The sequence below is a fragment of the Chrysemys picta genome, chromosome 4 (assembly GCF_011386835.1).
Source record: "Chrysemys picta bellii isolate R12L10 chromosome 4, ASM1138683v2, whole genome shotgun sequence".
Taxonomy (NCBI): Eukaryota; Metazoa; Chordata; order Testudines; family Emydidae; genus Chrysemys; species Chrysemys picta.
This window is the reverse complement of record NC_088794.1, coordinates 62,022,896-62,040,354: the sequence shown is the minus strand read 5'-3', so window position 1 is coordinate 62,040,354 and position 17,459 is coordinate 62,022,896. Positions and strand designations below refer to the sequence as shown.

At 51.6% G+C, this 17,459-nt stretch overlaps 1 protein-coding gene across 1 annotated transcript in view; it reads left to right on the top strand.

The window, feature by feature from the left end:
• The window catches only part of KLHL12 (kelch like family member 12), a 116,907-nt gene that overhangs the window by 95,507 nt on the left and 3,941 nt on the right, over positions 1-17,459 (top strand). The gene's annotated exons all lie outside the window — the stretch shown is intronic.

The window sequence follows — 17,459 nt, the reverse complement described above, 5'->3', positions numbered from 1 at the left end:
CGACCCGGAAGTATAAAAGCCCGCCTGCAGAGCTCAGTGGAGCCCAGGCTGGCAGAGAGAGCAGACGTCCCGGGCCGAGCTCCCACTTGGGAGACAGCCACAGGCCGCGAGCCGCCTGCTACCCCACCGCGCCGGTCGAGCCTACCTCTCGCCAGGTACCCCGAGGAGGACTGGCCAAGCCTGCCCCGGGCCCGCTACCCCGAGGAGGACTGGCCAAGCCTGCCCCATGTCAGCTACCCTGAGGAGGACTGGCCAAGCCTGCCCCGTGCCAGCTACCCTGGTGGAGAGCTGCCGGACCTGCCCCCAAGCCCCGCACCAGAGGAATCGATGCTGCTGGACTGGCCCGAACCCGGTGTCACCAACGAGGTAGGCCCCGAGGGGGAGCACGGAAGTAGCCCAGGGGTAGCCGACCCCGGTCAGGCTGCAGAGACATGTGAGCCGATGTCAGTGTGTTTCGGTCAGGACACCCCACTGACCAGCAGTGGCAGTAACTGCTGCTAGGGCCCCGGGCTGGGACGCAGTGGAGTGGGTGGGCCTGCGTCCCCCCCTGCCACCCCTGCTCACGGGTGGCAGGCTTCCCCCTCACTCAACGCTCAGGTAGGAACCTGGGCCTCCCCCAAGTGTATTGTTGCTCAGCCCCCGCACCAGAGGGCCTGAGCCCCGTAACTGATTATTGCTCAGCCCCTGCACCAAAGGGCCTGAGCTGTGACTGTTTATGCCCCGCCCCGATCCAGGGCCTGGGCCTACTTTAAACTGTTGATTGTTACTCAGCCCCTGCACCAAAGGGCCTGAGCTAGCTGAGTGTTTGCTCAGCCCTGCCTGAGGGCCTGAGCTCCCTGAACTGTGGGTCACTCAGCCCCTGCGTAAAGGGGCCTGAGCTTTGACTGTCTGTGCTGTAGTGAGTCGGTGTGGCGCCCCTCCGTCCCGGAGGGTAGAGCCCCGGCGCGAACCTACTACAAGGGCAAACAATTTATGACTTTACCCTGTATAAGCTTTATAGAGGGTAAAACGGATTTATTTGGGGTTTGGACCCCATTGGGAGTTGGACATCTGAGTGTTAAAGACAGGAACACTTCTGTAAGTTGCTTTCAGTCAAGCCTACAGCTGAAAGGGAACGTAGTTCAGACGCTGGGACTGAGTTTGCAGCAGGCTAGTGGGTCTGGCTCAAACCAGGCAGGGCACTGAAGTCCTAAGCTGCCAGAGCAGGAAAGCAGGGGCAGAAGTAGTCTTGGCACATCAGTTGGCAGCCCCAAGGGGGTTTCTGTGATCCAACCCGTCACACCAGGGTCCGTATTTTGCTACTCTCTTTTCTTCCTTTTGTCAGGATCCTGAACTTAACCATCTCATGGTCACTGCTGCCTAGTTTGCCACCCACTTCTACTTCCCCTACCAATTCTTCCCTGTTTGTGAGCAGCAGGTCAAGAGGAGCACGGCCCCTAGTTGGTTGCTCCAGCACTTGTACCAGGAAGTAGTCCCCAACACTCTCCAAAAACTTCCTGGATTGTCTGTGCATTGCTTTTTGCTCTCCCAGCAGATGTCAGGGTGATTGAAGTCCCCCATTAGAACCAGGCCCTGTGATCTGGAAACTTCAGTTAATTGTCCGAAGAAAGCCTCTTCTACCTCATCCTTCTGATCCAGAGGTCTATAGCACACGCCCACCACAACATCACCCTTGTTGCTCTCGCCTCTAAACTTAACTCAAAGACTCTCAACAGGCTTTTCTCCAGTTTCATACTGGAGCTCTGAGCAATCATACCACTCTCTTACGTACAATGCAACTCCACCTTTCCTCCCGTACCTGTCCTTCCTGAACAGTTTATACCCATCCATAAATCACTCCTGCAGCAGAAGTCTGTGGTGGGGATCGGAAGCTTCAATGCTCAAGCCCTGCCGATGAGCTACAGGAGAGTCCTTGTGCTTGTATATAATGTCATTTGTTTGTTTTTATAAAATTGTTTCTTTAAGTCGCACAGTGGGTGTGTCCTGAATCAGGTGTTACAGTTAAAAGCTGATAATTGCTCAGTTATGGTGGGATGCACAACACAACCTGAGTGCTGTTCTAGTCATTTGTCTCCCTTTTGCTGGCTTGTGTGGCCTGCAGCCAGGTGGGAAAGCTGAGAGGTCAGTGCAGAATACCTAGTGTGAGAAGAGCTGCTACTTTGTCATGCTGCTCCCTTGAGCACATAGTCCACCAGTCTTTGGTCTGGTGAACAATAAGTGTTTCTTATTTACTATTTGTAACTTGCAGGGCTGGCTTTAGACCAATTCAACCAATTCCCCTGAATCAGGCCCTGCCCCTAAGAGGGCCCCGCGCCCAAGCACGGCGTACCAGCAAGAGCTGGTGCGTCGTACCGGGGTGGCCCAGCTTCCCCAGGGGGCAATTTAAAGGGCCTGGGGCTCCCAGCAGGGGCTGGAGCCCCCAGCCCTTTAAATTGCCACCAGAGCCCCACTGCTGGGGCCCTGGGGTAGGGCTGCGGGGCTCTGGGGGCTATTTAAAAAGTCCGGGGCTCCCGCTGCTTCTACTGCCCCGGCCCTTTAAATAACTACTGGAGCCCCGCCGCTTCCCCAGGGCTCCCTTGGCTATTTAAAGGGCCGGGGCAGTAGAAGCAGGGGAGCCCGGGGCCCTTTAAATAGCCCCCAGAGCCCTGGGACAGCGGGGAGCTTGGGGGCTATTTAAAGGGCTGGGGATCCAGCTGCCTCTGCTGCACCTTCTGCCCGCACGAGCCCCGCACCCTTTGCCTTGCCCTCAGCCAGCCCGTCTCCAGCCAGCCCTGCACCCCCTGCCCACAGCCAGCCCCTGCTGCCCCCTCTGCAGCCAGCCCATCTCCAGCCAGCCCTGCACCCCCTGCCCACAGCCAGCCCCTGCTGCCCCCTCTGCAGCCAGCCCATCTCCAGCCAGCCCTGCCCCCCCTGCCCGCAGCCAGCCCCTGCTGCCCCCCCTGCCCGCAGCCAGCCCTGCTGCACCCCCTGCCCGCAGCCAGCCCCTGCCGTACCCTCTGCCCTGTCTCCAGCCAACCCCTGCCACACCCCGCTGCCTGAAGCCAGCCAGTCCTGCACTCCTCTGTCTACAGCCCTGCCAACCCCCACCGCACCCCCCACTGCGGCCCTGCCTGAAGCCAGCCAGCCCGCCCCACACCCCGCTGTCTCCAGCCAGCCCCATGTCCACTGGTGCCCTGCAGTTCCCAGGGCAGTAACCCTGCACACCTGCTTCAATGAGGGGGGCAGGGAGCAGCTGGGACCCACACAGGTGCACACCACTAGGGTGACCAGACAGCAAGTGTGAAAAATCGGGACAGGGGGTGGGGGGTAATAGGATCCTATATAAGAAAAAGACCCCAAAATTGGGACTGTCCCTATAAAATCGGGACATCTGGTCACCCTAGCACATTCCCAGGGAGTGGCGGGGACCCACACATTTGAAACAGAGCTCATTAATAACCGATCAAAAGCACATATGCACTGTACATAATATATAATTTTATTATTTATATAGTTATGGAAAGTAAATAATACATGGAAGAAATGAAAGGCTTTTCTTTACATGTGTTTTTTTTATTTTATTTTATTTTTTTTTTTTTGTTAGTCATCCCTGCCGGGGCCCTGCCGAAATGTTCGAATTGGGCCCCGCACTTCCTAAAGCCGGCCCTGGTAACTTGCCCATGTGTGGGTCCTCATGAGTGGGGGAAAGGTTCCCAGCATGAGTGGAGCAGTTTGGGACTCCTAATGGGGTCTGGAAGCTGGATTCTCAGCAGGGGAAGGAAACGAGTTTAGAATTAGCAGCTCAAGGGAGTTCTGTTCTCTGGCTGCAGTTTTGCCCCTCTGATAATGAGGGCATAAGTTCCTGGGTTCTCAATCCTCATCAGCCTTGCCACTAACAATGGCAGCACCCAGTAATGGCTGCTGTTCCTGGGGTCTGAATAAACCCACTCATCCCTCAAGCACCCAGTAAAACAAAGAACAGATGCAACACAGTTCTGTAGAACCCAGTACGTGATGCCCAGAGAGCCTGTCTCTGCCTACAGGAACCTCACACCGCCCTGAGAGCAGTTCCACAGCATGTTGTTGGCCTCAGCCTCCCAGCAAACAGCCAGTGCCCAGGACAGCTCTCCAAGATGAAGCTCAGTGCAGCATGGAAGTGGTGGGGGATTGGCCAACTATGGGGGTGCAGTCACTGTTCAAACCTTCAGACTTTACCCTGTGAGCACTGCCTAGCACTCTGGTTACTTCCCAGAGCAGCAAGTCTGCCCAGCCCCTTGCTGTGTGGACCTGCTGATGATCGAGGGGCGTTTCTGCCTGAGGCGTTTTGTCACTTCAGATCCTGGATCAGAGCACTCATGCCACAGACCTGCTCATAGCTCAATCACCAGAGCAGACACTGTAGGAAGCTAAAGCCGGGGAGGCAGGGAGCTAGCCCAGGGATTAACACGATCTCTCAGGAGCAGATACTCATGCTCAGGTGCAGCAGCAAGTGCTAGTCATGATATCCCAGTAAAATGAGGGCCTGCTGTTTTGGAATGACAGTGTAATTAGTGTGAAACATGAGTCACTGTACTGTGTGCTGGAGTTTGGAGTGTTACTGGAGTGCTCGGTATCTGTGGGTAAATCAATGGCTAATAGGTAAAGTAGAACATGGAGCTTAATTCCTGGGGTTTGTAGGACAAATATAACTTGTTTTGCACTAAAACCAGCTTCCTCTATGCAGCATTTTACACCAGCTCTTAACAAGGCGGTTGAGTGGAGCTGTTCATTGCACCAGTTCAGCAGCACCTGCACTAAAGACCTTGACCCAAGTGCTCAGAAACACTGATCTAGCCACTGCTTGTAAAATTCTTATAGCAACACCTGTTTGCCAACCAGAGATTGAGGCATGAGTTTCCTAGCCAGAGTAGACACAACCCAAGAGATTGAAGGATCCTGCACAGAGGACATGAGTTCTCCTCAACAGTCGCCATATGGTAGCCAAACAAACAGATTCCACTTCCAATTCTTAAATATTAGCTTATGCAGAAATTTTATTTCATGTGGGAATGTCTGGCCTCATGCTGTTCTTGTATGCAGCTAATGCTTCTCCCACCAAGGAGGGACCAGGAAATAGTCTGAACCAACTTGTCTCTTTCCTAATCTCACAGAGTTGCCTGAACAGCTGATATTTTGATGCATGTGCTGTGATTTCACACTGCACTAAAATGTTCTGTCACAAAGCTATGTGTGCCCCAATTTCAGGAGATCTGGCAGGAGCAGGTGAGTCTCACATGAAACCCACACAGCATGGGGAGAAGTTGGCTCTAGCCCAGGCCTTTGGCAGGCAACTAAATGTGTGATGGCTTTACAGAAATGTTCTTGATCGTATTTGCTGCAGAGCAACTAAGGGGGGATGTGATAGAGGTCTATAAAATCATGACTGATGTGGAGAAAATGACCAGGGAAGAGTTATTTATGCCTTCACATAACACAAAAACCATGGTTCACCCAGTGAAATTAATAAGCAGCAGGTTTAACACAAACAAAAGGAAGTATTTCTTCACACAGCGCCTTTAAATCGGCTTCTGTACCCAACAACTGGAAGATAGCTAATGCAACGCCAATATTTTAAAAGGGGTCTAGAGGTGAATCCAGGAGGCCCAGGAAGGACTGGGAGGTGCAGAAGGCCCTCCATGAAGAGTTGGGCAAGCTGGCGAGGGAACAGCGGGCCCTGGTAAAACTCCTTAGAAAGGAGTTTCAGAGGAATGGTGGAGAAGGGCGTGAGCAGCCGAGAGCCAGGGCCAGGAGGCCTGTGGCAGAGCGCCAGATATGTTATGCCTGGTTAAGGCAGGGACATATAAAAAGGGATTGTCCCTACAGGGGTGGGGGCAGGGTGCCTCCCCCAGGAGAGAGACTGGGCAAATCCCGGGGGCAGTCCACCAGGTGAGGGAACCCAGGCGGCTGCTAATCTGCTGGGCCTGTGGGCAAAAGGGCCACATGCAGTTGGCATGCTCAGGCCCAAGGGGCAAGGTCCAGGTCCGCTCTGGCAGAAGGGTGGGACCCAAGACAGACCAGGAAAGACCCAAGGCGGCACAGAGGTGAGGAGCCTGCTGGGCCTGTGATATACCAGGTCACATGAGGAGGCATTGCCCCCTCAAGGGAGTTGAGGGCCGGTCGACAGAGGTGCCTGGAGGCCTGGAAGGGACCGTACTGGACCCAGTAAAGGCAACAGAGGCTAAGGCGGAGATGGCGGGGACCCAGCAGGGAGTCGGGACTCAGACCGTCGCCGAGCCAGTCGCCAATGGGGAAACCCAGACTGAGTGGGGCCTGCAAGAGGCTGGGACCCAGGTGATTGTGGGACAGACCACTAAGTGGACCCAGGCCCTGCAAGTGGAGGGTCCGGGGGACGCTGACCTACAGGCAAGGCTGGAAGCCGCGGAGCTGGCCCGCCGGAAGACGGAGGCCCAGTCCCGGGAGATGGTCCAAGGCTGGGAAGCATCAGAGAGGAAGTGTGTGGGCCTGGAATGGCGACCCTTGAGGGTCAGGGAGCCCAGGCCAAGACTCCCCCCTACCCCCAGTGGTGGGGATTTTGAGTGGGGTTAAACCAGCCTGGGGGAAGGGGCTGAGGCTGTGAGAGGGCTGCTGCTGGGGTAAGTGGCAAGCCTGGGCTGACAGGGGAAACAGCTACAGCTGGGGCCATGCCCCAATCAGGGCCCAGCTGGCCCTTATAAGAGGGCAGTGGGCCAGGAGCTCAGATAGAGTCTCTCTCGCTTGCTGAGCGAGGAGGGCCTGGCTGCTGAGCAGGGTACCTGAATGGGGAAAGGCTGGAGGAGCTGGGGAGCTCTAGCCTGGAAACTCCCCAGGCTGCAGGCCTTGATAAAGGCTGGAAAGGTACTGGGATTGCAGAGGGGCAGCCCAAGGGTAGGCACTGGCAGCAGGTCCAAACCCCCCTTGCCTCTGATGAGTGGCTTTTACACTGCAGTCCGCCCCAGTGAGCGGGGGCTAGATGGTGACTGGCAGTCGCCACTGAGGTGAAGTGGGGATGGGGCAGGCCTGCACAACATGCGGGCCGCATGTGGCCCATGTGGGCTCACTATGTGGCCTGCAGGGGGTGAGTAAGTGGGCTCACTGTGGGGAGTGAGTAGGCAAGCGGTGGGGCAAGCCAACAGCTGGCTGGCTGGCCAGTGGGTGGGCGGGGTGGTGAAGAGGCCAGTGACCGGCTGGGGAGTGAGGGTGAGCCAGCGGCAGGGGGTGGGGGCAGCAGAAGGTAAGAGGCCAGTGGCAGGCAGGCAGGTGAGCTGGCAGCGGGGGGAGCAGGCAAGCCGACAGCGGACAGGCAGGTGAGCTGGTGGCAGTGGCAGCAGTGGGGGGGTGAGTAGGCAAGCCAGGAGGGGTGGGGGGATGAGGAGGCGAGCAGGTGGGCAGTGGTGGTGGGGGGGGGGGGGGGCAGGTGAGGCGGGGGGGCTGAGGAGGCAAGCAGGGGAGCAGTGGTGGGGGAGGGGGGCTTAGGAGGCGAGTGCATGGGCAGTGGCGGGGGGGCAGGTGAGCTGGCAGCGGGGGAAGGGGGCTGAGGAGGCAGACAGGCAGTGGTGGGGGGGGCTGAGGAGGCGGGCAGTGGCGGGGGGGCAGGTGAGGTGGCGGCGGAGGGGAGGCTGAGGAGGTGAGTGGGTGGGCAGTGGTGGGAGGCAGCTTTGGTTGGGGAGGCAGGGGCTGAGGAAGCGAGCGGGCGGGCAGTGGTGAGAGGCCATTCCTAATGTCTGTAAAAAGGATAAATGGACGCAAGTCAGATATTAGGAATGGCAGTATACAAAAACCTGTAGGAGAACACTTCAACCTCCCTGGACACACAATAGCAGATTTAAAGGTAGCCATCCTACAGCAAAAAAACTTCAGGACTAGACTTCAAAGAGAAACAGCTGAGCTTCAGTTCATTTGCAAATTTGACACCATCAACTCAGGATTAAACAAAGACTGTGAATGGCTAGCCAACTCCAAAAGCAGTTTCTCCTCCCTTGGTGTTCACACCTCAACTGCTAGAAGAGGGCCTCATCCTCCCTGATTGAACTAACCTCGTTCTCTCTAGACTGATTCTTGCCTGCATATTTATACCTGACTCTGGAAATTTCCATTACATGCATCTGACAAAGTGAGTATTCACCCATGAAAGCTTATGCTCCAATACATCTGTTAGTCTATAAGGTACCACAGGACTCTTTGTTGCTTTTTACAGATCCAGACTAACACGGCTACCTCTCTGATACTTAATTACATTATGGTCACTATTACCAAGCAGTCCAGCTATAGTCACCTCTTGGACCAGATCCTGTGCTGCACTTAAGACTAAATCAAGAATAGCCTCTCTTCTTGTGGATTCCAGGACTAGCTGCTCCAAGAAGCAGTCATTTAAGGTGTCAAGAAACTTTATCTCTGCATCCTGTCCTGAGGTGACATGTATCCAGTCAATATGGGAATAGCTGAAATCCCCTATTATTATTATTATTATTATTGAGTTTTTATTTTTATAGCCTCTCTAATATCCCTGAGCATTTTGCAGTCGCTATGGCCAGCCTGGTCAGGCAGTCAGTAATACATCCCTACTGCTATATTCTTATTATTCAAGCATGGAATTGCTATCCATAGAGATTCTGTGGTACAGTTTGGTTCATTTTAAGATTTTTACTTAATTTGATTTCACGCTTTCTTTCACATGTAGTGCCACTCCCTGACCAGCATGACTTGTTCTGTCTTTCCGATATATTTTGTACCCTGGTATTACTGTGTCCCATTGATTATCCTCATTCCACCAAGTTTCTGTGATGCCTATTATATCAATCTCCTCATTTAATACGTGGCACTCTAGTTCACCCATTTTATTATTTAGACTTCTAGCATTTGTATATAAGCACTTAGTGTCACTTTTTAGCTGTCTGCCATTACATGATGTAATTGAATGGGACTCTTTCATTTGACTGTTTCTCATCAGATCCTACCCGTATTTTATCATCTTCCATTCTCTCCTCCTTAGTAGGACATAGAGAATCTCCAGTAATAGATCCTCCCCTAAGGGGTGTCTCTGTCCGAACCACATGCTCTTCCACACCTGTCTGCTTTCCCCCAGCCCTTAGTTTAAAAACTGCTCTACGTCCTTTTTAATTTTAAGTGCCAGCAATCTGGTTCCATTTTGATTTAGGTGGAGCCCATACTTCCTGTATAGGCTCCCCCTTTCCCAAAAGGTTCCCCAGCTCCTAATAAATTTAACCCCCTTCTCCCTACACCATCATCTCATCCACACATTGAGACCCTGCAGTTCTGCCTGTGCATGGAACTGGAAGCATTTCAGAGAATGCTACCATGAAGGTCCTGGACTTCAGTCTCTTACCTAGCAGCCTAAATTTGGCCTCCTCCTTTCCTCTCTCCTATCCTTCCCTATGTCATTGGTTCCTACATGTACCACGACCACCAGCTCCTCCCCAGCACTACACATAGATCTATCTAGATGTCTTGAGAGATCTGCAACCTTTGCACCAGGCAGGCAAGTCACCATGTGGTTCTCCTGGTCATCGCAAACCCTGCTACATCTTTCTAACAATTGAATCCCTCATAACTATTATCTGTCTCTTCCTAATAACTGGAGTTCCCTCCCCCAGAGAGGTACCCTCAGTGCAAGAGGATACCACAACATCATCTGGAAGGAGGGTCCCAACTAGGGGAATCATTTCCTTCTGCTCCAGTTGGATGTTCTCCTTCCCTGAGACTTTCCTCCTCCTCCTCCTCCACAGTACAGAGGCTGTCAGACTGGGGGTGGGACTGTTCTACTGTGTCCTGGAAAGTCTCATCTATATAACTCTGTCTCCCTCAGCTCCTCCAGTTCAGCCACTCTGGTCTCCAAAGGCCGTACATGGTCTCTGAGGGCCAGGAGCTCCTTGAACCAAATGCACACATACACCTGCCCATAGGGCAAGTAATCATACATGCTGCATTGAGTGCAATAAACTGGGTAGCCCCCACTCTGTTGCTGGACTTCTGCCTGCATTCTCTTTTTATTCCTGCAGCTCTTCTGTTTGATGTTCTGTTTTTATCAGGGGGTGTTTTTGGCCTTAAGTTTAAAGAATGTTAAGTGACTCTAGCCTCCCCCCCCCATCTAAACTCCCTCACAAAACTCCCCTGTTCAGTGCTCCTGTTCGCTAGTTCCTCTGGTCACTTAGGAGCAGGCTTTTTAAAGCCCTGGTCTTCCTGAGTAGCCCTGCCGCCTGGTTAAGGGTTGATGGGTGCTAAAGGGCTTAGGGATCAAAGCCTTGTTAAGAACCACTCAGCCTTACCTAACAGCCCACTAGGCTCAGCACACAGTCCCCCAAACAAACAGATCATACAATCTATTTCAGTCAAGCAGCAAGCACACCACAAACACATGCACTACAGACAACAAACTTACCCAAAGGATCACGTAATCGCTCCTCCTTCACCTGGAGAACTCCCTCGCAAAACTCCTGTTAGCTGCTCCTGCTCGCTAGCTCACCAATTTGGAGTCCTTCCCTTTGGCATAGTAACAGCATTGCAAGTTGTCACAACAGTTTTCAGCGTTGTAGCCAGGGCCGGCTCTAGGCACCAGCAAAACAAGCTGGTGCTTGGGGCGGCACATTTTTAGGGGCAGCATGGCCGGCGCCAGAATGCCGCCCCTAAAAATGTGCCCCGGCCGTCCTAGCTCACCTCCGCTGCTGCTGCCACGGCGTGTGAAACAGCTAATTTGCGCGCCGCTACTCGCCCTCCCTCCCAGGCTTGGGAGCCAGGGAGGGAGGAGGAGAAGCGGCGCCCACCCCGCGGCCACTCGGAGTCTCCCCCTCCCTCCCAGGCTCTCAGACCTGGGAGGGGGAGACTCCGAGTGGCCGCGGCGCGGGCGCTGCTTCTCCCCCTCCCTCCTAGGCTTGAGAGCCTGGGGGGAGGAGGCAAGGCTGGGGATTTGGGGAAGGGGCGGAGTTGAGGCGGGGCCGGGGGTGGGGTAATTAAAGAACAGGGTGGGGCGGCCAAAATTATTTTTGCTTTGGGCGGCAAAAATCCTAGAGCCGGCCCTGGTTGTAGCAGCACATATGTGCCACCTCAGCTACTCCGAAGGCCTTATCTCAGCCATCCTAGCTCTTCTTGCCCTCCTCACCTCACCTTTCTTGCTATTTGCATCAACGAGAAATTGGTACGTTTACCTACCAAGATGATCAAATTTATCGGGGCACAACAAGACTCCATTGCGGCATGCGCCTTCCCCGTGGCAGAACGGTTTGCTATTCTGACTTCCATAACTGCAGCCCTATGCCGCAACCCCCGTACCACCATCCACTGCTGTCTCTCCTTCCGTGGCCACATGGCAGCCGCCTGTACTTCGGTGATACTGCACGCCCACCTCCACAAGCATCGCTTACAGATGTAGCTTCTTTCAATCTACAGACCACACAGGGACCATTTGGCCAGCAGAGTCCTGCTCCCCCAGGTGGTTCTGGACTCCCTCACGTGGTGGACCCACCCTTCCAAGGTCATGGTTGGTATCCCCGTTACACCTCCTACCCCACAAGCCACCATCACCACAGATGCCTCCCTTGGGGAGCCCACTTTGACTGTCACACAACCCATGGCGACTGGACACCACAAGAGGCCAGGAGGCATATCAGCCTCCTGGAGTTGAGGGCAGTCTGTTTCATGTGCCAGGCATTCCTCCCTCTCATCCGATCCCATCACATCCAACTGCTCTCCGACAACATTGCAGCAGTAGTTTACATCAACAAGCAAGGCTCCCTTCCTCTGCTCCAAGTCCATCCACCTTTGGAATTGGTGCATCGAATATCAAGTCACACTCCAGGCCATGTACCTCCATAGGCAGAGTTTGGGGGAGAGGCGGTGCCCTCCCAAACTTCAGGGCCGTAACCAGAGCAGGGCAACAGCCCAGGGCACAAAGCTGTGGGGGAGGCACTCCTCCTCCTCTCCCACTTCCCACCAGGCCCCGCCCCTGGCCAGGTCAGAGGCCGGAAGCCAGAACCGAGCAGTGCAGGTGTCATAACTATAAAGGGAAGGGTAACAGCTGTCCTGTGTACAGTACTATAAAATCCCTCCTGGCCAGAGACTCCAAAATCCTTTTCCCTGTAAAGGGTTAAGAAGCTCAGGTAACCTGTCTGGCATCTGACCTAAAGGACCAATAAGGGGACAAGATACTTTCAAATCTTGGGGGGGGGGAAGGCTTTTGTTTGTGTTCTTTGTTTTGGTAGTGTGTTCGCTCTCGGGACTGAGAGGGACCAGACATCAATCCAGGTTCTCCACATTTTTCTAAACAAGTCTCACCCATTTCAAACTTGTAAGTAAATAGCCAGGCAAGGTGTGTTAGTTTTCCTTTGTTTTCTCAACTTGTAAATGTACCTTTTACTAGAGTGTTTATCTTTGTTTGCTGTACTTTGAACCTAAGACTAGAGGGGAGTCCTCTGAGCTCTAAGTTTGATTACCCTGTAAGGTTAATTTCCATACTGATTTTACAGAGATGATTTTTACCTTTTTCTTTAATTAAAAGCCTTCTTTTTAAGAACCTGATTGATTTTTCCTTGTTTTAAGATCCAAGGGGTTTGGATCTGTATTCACCAGGGAATTGGTGAAGGTTTCTCAAGGCTTCCCAGGGAGGGAATCCATTGGGAAATGGTGGCAGCGGACCAGAGCTAAGCTGGTAGTTAAGCTTAGAAGTTTTCATGCAGGCCCCTACATTTGTACTCTAAAGTTCAAAGTGGGGATACAGCCTTGACATGGTGGCAGAGCGGTGGGATCATTTTAAACCCAAAAGCCAGTGAGATTTTTTTTTCCTTCTAGCTGCTTGAAAAGCAGAGCTGGAGATAGATGCATATCTTATCTCTCCTTGCCTGAAGGCAGAGGTGTTAAGTTTTTTTAACAAGGTCCTTTGTTAAGAGAAGTGTTCAAATAAGCAAACAAACTTGACTGGTAAAAGGAATTTACAAGCTGATTTTTTTTTTCTTTTTACATCCTCCAGAATAGCTAGTTAGAAAGTCTCTGTTAACTCAGCAGCAGCCAGAGCTGAGAGCTTCCCAGTTTCAGTCAACTGCAGAGGGGGTGACCCAGCACAAGAAAACAGGAAAATGACTACCAAAGAAGTAGCTAAAAAAATAGAACTGGCCAAACTAGAAGCAGAAGAAAATGAAAGAAAACATCAGAGACTGCTTCAATTAACAAAACTCGAGACAGAGCAGAGAGCAACAGAAGAGAGAGCCAAAAAGGAGGCCCATGAAAGAGAGATGGAGCTGGAAAAAGCCAAAAAGGAGGCCCACGAAAGAGAGATGGAGCTGGAAAAAGCCAAAAAGGAGGCCCACGAAAGAACTATGGAGCTGAAAGAAAAGGAGATGGAGGAGAGAGAAAAAGAAAGGAAGCATGAACTGGAAGTAGCAAAGGCTAAGCAGGATGCACCAGCCAATCCTAACAAACCCTCTCCAGGTACCACTTCCCAGCCCAGAAAATTCCCCACCAATAAGGCAGGCGATGATACTGAGGCCTTCTTAGAAAATTTTGAAAGGGCCTGCCTTGGATACAGCATCATTCCAGACCAGTACATGGTAGAGCTGAGGTCGCAGCTCAGTGGACCCTTAGCAGAGGTGGCGGCTGAAATGCCTAAGGAACACATGAACAGTTATGAACTTTTTAAAAACAAGGCCAGAATCAGAATGGGGCTAACACCTGAGCATGCCCGTCGGCGGTTCAGAGCCCTAAAGTGGAAACCTGATGTGTCATTTACCCAACATGCCTACCACATTGGGAAAAATTGGGATGCCTGGATATCAGGAGCAAATGTTGCCCTTCCTAATGCAAATGGAGCAGTTTTTAGAGGGTGTTCCTGAGGAAATAGAAAGGTACATCCTAGATAGGAAGCCCAAAACTGTAACTGAGGTGGGGGAGATTGGAGCCAAATGGGTGGAGGTGGCAGAAAAGAAAAAAACTAGTAGCAGTTGGAGCGAATATCAGAAGGGGCAAGCCGAAACGAAACCTTACCACCGGGGACAACCCAAGGCCCCACCCACATCCCAAGGGAAACCCCAGATGCCTTCTCACCCCACCACACCAGTCTCCACCAACCAACATCGCCCCGGTGATACCTTAGCAGGGCGATGTTTTAAAGGTAATGAACTGGGACATATAAAGGCTCACTGCCCCAAGAACCCCAACCGATTACAGTTCATTACACCCCAATCACACCAAAGATCCCCAGACCCAGATGCCTCTCTCATACCGTCGGAGCGAAGGGAAACCTTGAGAGTGGGTGGAAAGAAGGTTATCGCTTGGAGGGACACTGGGGCACAAGTGTCAACTATCCATCAATCCCTAGTGGACCCCAAACTCCTCAACCCGGAGGCTACAGTGACAATTCAACCCTTCGTGTCACAGTCTGTAACCTTGCCTACAGCCACGTTGCATGTCCAGTACAAGGGCTGGTCAGGAATATGGACTTTTGCAGTCTATGACCATTATCCCATTCCCATGCTGCTGGGGGAAGATTTGGCCAACCATGTGAAGCTAGCCAAGAGGGTGGGAATAGTCACCCGCAGCCAGGCTAAGCAAGCTTGCACCCCCATCCCTGTTCCTGAGCCGTCCACCAGGGCCCCGTCTGTGTTACCAGAGACCCAAACAACGGTGGTGGAACTGGATCCCCTGCCAACGACTGCAACAGCCGTAGTGGATCCAATCCCAGAGACCCAGCCAAAACCAGTCCCAGAACCGGAACTGGCAACGCAACCAGCACCAGAACCATTGCCAGCACTGAGTCCAGAGCTTGCAAACCCGTCTACAACTTCAACGCCAGAGGGCACCAGCGAGCCTGACCTGGTGGAAGCAGCAGATAACTCTACCCAAGAGGATCAGCCAGAGCCCGAGATACCACATAGTGCACCAGCGGACAGCGGCTCACAGTCAATGGAAACAGCCCCAGCACCTGCACCGCTTCCAGAGGGACCAAGCCCCAGTCCACAGTCCAAGGAGGAACTGACGTCTCCAGCATCAAGGGAACAGTTCCAGGCCGAGCAGGAAGCAGATGACAGCCTTCAGAAAGCTGGGGCGGCGGCGCGGAGCACCCCACCACCTCTCAGCTCTTCTAACCGATCCCGGTTTGTTATAGAACAAGGACTTTTATACAAGGAGACTCTTCCTGGTGGGCACCAGGAAGACTGGCATCCTCAAAGACAGTTGGTAGTTCCCACTAAGTATCGGGTAAAGCTCTTGAGCTTAGCCCATGATCATCCCAGTGGCCATTCATAGATTCATAGATTCTAGGACTGGAAGGGACTTCGAGAGGTCATCGAGTCCAGTCCCCTGCCCGCATGGCAGGACCAAATACTGTCTAGACCATCCCTGATAGACATTTATCTAACCTATTCTTAAATATCTCCAGAGATGGAGATTCCACAACCTCCCTAGGCAATTTATTCCAGTGTTTAACCACCCTGACAGTTAGGAACTTTTTCCTAATGTCCAACCTAGACCTCCCTTGCTGCAGTTTAAACCCATTGCTTCTGGTTCTATCCTTAGAGGCTAAAGTGAACAAGTTTTCTCCCTCCTCCTTATGACACCCTTTTAAATACCTGAAAACTGCTATCATGTCCCCTCTCAGTCTTCTCTTTTCCAAACTAAACAAACCCAATTCTTTCAGCCTTCCTTCATAGGTCATGTTCTCAAGACCTTTAATCATTCTTGTTGCTCTTCTCTGGACCCTTTCCAATTTCTCCACATCTTTTTTAAAATGCGGTGCCCAGAACTGGACACAGTACTCCAGCTGAGGCCTAACCAGAGCAGAGTAGAGCGGAAGAATGACTTCTCGTGTCTTGCTCACAACACACCTGTTAATACATCCCAGAATCATGTTTGCTTTTTTTGCAACAGCATCACACTGTTGACTCATATTTAGCTTGTGGTCCACTATAACCCTTAGATCTCTTTCTGCCGTACTCCTTCCTAGACAGTCTCTTCCCATTCTGTATGTGTGAAACTGATTTTTCCTTCCTAAGTGGAGCACTTTGCATTTGTCTTTGTTAAACTTCATCCTGTTTACCTAAGACCATTTCTCCAATTTGTCCAGATCATTTTGAATTATGACCCTGTCCTCCAAAGCAGTTGCAATCCCTCCCAGTTTGGTATCATCCGCAAACTTAATAAGCATACTTTCTATGCCAATATTTAAGTCGTTGATGAAGATATTGAACAGCGCCGGTCCCAAAACAGACCCCTGCGGTACCCCACTCGTTATGTCTTTCCAGCAGGATTGGGAACCATTAATAACAACTCTCTGAGTACGGTTATCCAGCCAGTTATGCACCCACCTTATAGTAGCCCCATCTAAATTGTATTTGCCTAGTTTATCGATAAGAATATCATGCGAGACCGTATCAAATGCCTTACTAAAGTCTAGGTATACCACATCCACAGCTTCACCCTTATCCACAAGGCTCGTTATCCTATCAAAGAAAGCTATCAGATTGGTTTGACATGATTTGTTCTTCACAAATCCATGCTGGCTGTTCCCTATCACCTTACCACCTTCCAAGTGTTTGCAGATGATTTCCTTTAATTACTTACTCCATTATCTTCCCTGGCACAGAAGTTAAACTAACTGGTCTGTAGTTTCCTGGGTTGTTTTTATTTCCCTTTTTATAGATGGGCACTATATTTGCCCTTTTCCAGTCTTCTGGAATCTCTCCCGTCTCCCATGATTTTCCAAAGATAATAGCTAGAGGCTCAGATACCTCCTCTACTAGCTCCTTGAGTATTCTAGGATGCATTTCATCAGGCCCTGGTGACTTGCAGGCATCTAACTTTTCTAAGTGATTTTTAACTTGTTCTTTTTTTATTTTATCTGCTAAACCTACCCCCTTCCCATTAGCATTCACTATGTTAGGCATTCCTTCAGACTTCTCGGTGAAGACCGAAACAAAGAAGTCATTAAGCATCTCTGCCATTTCCAAGTTTCCTGTTACTGTTTCTCCCTCTTCACTAAGCAGTGGGCCTACCCTGTCTTTGGTCTTCCTCTTGCTTCTAATGTATTGATAAAAAGTCTTCTTGTTTCCCTTTATTCCCGTAGCTAGTTTGAGCTCATTTTGTGCCTTTGCCTTTCTAATCTTGCCCCTGCATTCCTGTGTTTGCCTATATTCATCCTTTGTAATCTGTCCTAGTTTCCATTTTTTATACGACTCCTTTTTATTTTTTAGATCATGCAAGATCTCGTGGTTAAGCCAAGGTGGTCTTTTGCCACATTTTCTATCTTTCCTAACCAGCGGAATAGCTTGCTTTTGGGCCCTTAATAGTGTCCCTTTGAAAAACTGCCAACTCTCCTCAGTTGTTTTTCCCCTCAGTCTTGATTCCCATGGGACCTTACCTATCAGCTCTCTGAGCTTACCAAAATCTGCCTTCCTGAAATCCATTTTGCTGTTCTCCCTTCTACCCTTCCTTAGAATTGCAAACTCTATGATTTCATGATCACT